Source organism: Helianthus annuus, chromosome 4 (genome assembly GCF_002127325.2).
Source record: "Helianthus annuus cultivar XRQ/B chromosome 4, HanXRQr2.0-SUNRISE, whole genome shotgun sequence".
Taxonomy (NCBI): domain Eukaryota; kingdom Viridiplantae; phylum Streptophyta; class Magnoliopsida; order Asterales; family Asteraceae; genus Helianthus; species Helianthus annuus.
Window position 1 is genome coordinate 18,654,241 of NC_035436.2, and position 2,983 is coordinate 18,657,223.

Sequence of the window (2,983 nt, forward strand, 5' to 3'; positions counted from 1 at the left end):
ACTTCCATCCGAATTTAATCAATAATGTTGACCTGGGCTTTGACTTTGTTATATAGAACTGATAAAGCACAGGTACCAGCAGGAGCTGCACTAACAGACTCACCCTTAACTGTTGCCATTAGTTATGTCTGGCATCAATAATCTTCAGTCACCGGATACTGCGCTTACAGACTCCCCCTTGACTGATGATGTCATGCCTTCTTTCTACATTGGCTGAGACTCGATCTTTCCAGCAGAGCACAGCGATCTTCAACCCTTCTAATGAAAGACTTGCTGACGATCACTTAAATGGCCGCTTTGTGAAATTTGAAGCATCCAACATCAAACACTACATATCCTCCCCCTCAAACTACTCCTGAATCAAGTTAACGCGAACCAACCTACAACCAAATGTAAGAATATCGCTCGAAACCATAATCTTCAAACGTAATTGGCAGCAAAAAGATATATTGGATTTCCAATCCCCAACCTTGAACACTTCAAACTTTACAAAGACATGAAGTTCAGTTCAATAAGTTAATAACAAACTGAACTTTGTAAAATTACGACCACCATCTTTATCAAAATCTGCAACCCTTCATGTACGATCTCACTCGTCATAAATCTTCATGAATCAATCTCCTATTTTCACGGATCCACTGAATTCCCGATGGCTTTCATCTCCAATCTTCCTCTTATCAAGAAATACCACATTAGTTCGAGAACTGACTAGCAATCATCTTGGAAGAGAGAACAAGAAACCAATCTTCACTACTCTAAACAACAACTAATAAGGCTGAATCTTTAACTAGTTGTCAACCGAGAATCCAACTTCATCACGTCCATACTTGATTGAAAACACCAACATACTTGACAATACTCCATCACACACGAGTCTTTTTACGTACAAGCTGTTAAAGTCCAACCAAGTCACGATAATAGTCCAAGATTGTCCAAAACTCAAGTAAAGACCAAATCCGAACTCCGACAATCTTGAAAGAAACACCGTGGACCACCATTTCCGCTTCTCATCCCCTCACTTGAACCAGACAACATAAGTACCCTGTAACTTTTCAGTAATCTAAAACTGACTTCAAATTTCCAAATTACACAAAATTCTAACTTTTGCTAATTATCCGGTACCCCCGGTTACCCGGCATAGCTAGAAAAACTCGGAACATGCATAAATCGAAACCTCCGAACTACACAAACTTCTAAACTTAACTAAAAATTTGGTACCCCCGGTAACCCAGAATTCTAAAAAGTTCACCCGAAAGCTTTTGAAACCGGGATCAGATTAATTGAACAATACTTCAGAATACAAAGACATTCGGATCAAGCAAAGAAATTCCGTATAAAACTCATAAATTCAGACTTCAAAGGAATGAAGAGATTCGTACAACACAAAGAGAATGAAGAAATCTGACAAACACTTAAACTCGCACAAAGAGAGAATAAGTACTAACAAACACTAAGTTCAGACAGAAGAATAAGTGCGGACATATGGAATAATCTTAAGTGCGGACTTAAGATTTGATTCCTAAGTACGGACTGATAATGTATTTTAAATGCGGACAAGGTACAAACTCCTAAGTGTGGACAAGGTATTTATCATATAAGTGCGGACTGAATTGCAAGATGTATGTACGGACAAATCTGATTGATGTTAAGTTCGGACATGGAACCATATAAGTGTAGACTTGATATTGTAAACTCACAAGTGCGGACACACTTAATCACATGTGCGGACAAGGTCTTGAACATTAAGTTCGGACAATACACACCAAGTGTGGACAGATAATGTCTCTCATTAAGTGCGGACAAGCTTTATTAAGTGAATTACAAATTTTGACAAGTGTGACTACACACTAAGTCATCAGAATAACAAATATGGACAATAAAGCTTCGAACACTTAATTAAATACAGACACTACTTTTTTTGGATCAAAACACAGATCTTAAACAACTTGGAAAAGAGGAAAACATCTCAGACGACGAACATCTTCAAAATCTTCAGTTTTCTGCAGAATCTTCACGTCTCCATGATGTTTGGTGGAAACAAACATCAAATCAAGAGCAATGGTGATTCGAAAGGCGGTTGGACCATTCTGTATCGGTAACCATGCTCTGATACCACTGTGAAAGCACCGGATCGATGACGAACATCAACATTGCACTTGATAGACATAGAAGATATCAAAACCATAGAAGATAGAAAGATGTAGAAGATGTAACACTTTATTATTGAATCAGTCATCACAGATTACAAACCGAAAGAGTATACATCATCTACAAGCCGGCTTAGATCACAAATATCTAAACCGAGTTTTCTCTAACTAACACATAGTAACTCTTTCTCTAGAAATGTGCATACACTATTGAGGAATAGCTAGGGTTTATGAGAGGTTGCACGAAGCTGATCACCTATATCCATTCTCACTGAGATGAATGAATGTGATGGATTCCCAATTCTAACCTATACACCCATATATATAGGTTAGGGCAAAACCCTAAGTCCTGACAATGCATATCCACAATTTCCACAAATTCGGAAAACACAGTACATAACTTTATCCGAGTTTGTCAACTTATAAGTTCGGACCCTTTAGACTCACTTCCATCCGAATTTAATCAATAACGTTGACTTGGGCTTTGACTTTATTATATAGAACTGATAAAGCACAGTTACCAGCAGGAGCTGTAATTACAATTAGGGTTCTAAATGATGTGTAAAAAATGGGGAAATATGTGTTGGTGGTGACAGGTGTGGGTAGTGGTGGCTGACAGTGGCGGTGGTGGTGGGTGGTGATATGTGGGGGCAGTGCTTGCTAATGGTGGTAGTGGCGATGGAGAACTGGTGTGGGGGAGTGAGAGGGGTAGAGAAGAGAGGGGTGTATTCATATGTATTATGTATTATTTTTAATTTAATTTTGTTTTATTTTTTAAAATATAAAAAATGAGTTAAAAAGACTATAATACCCATGTGTTTTCTGATTAAACCGGA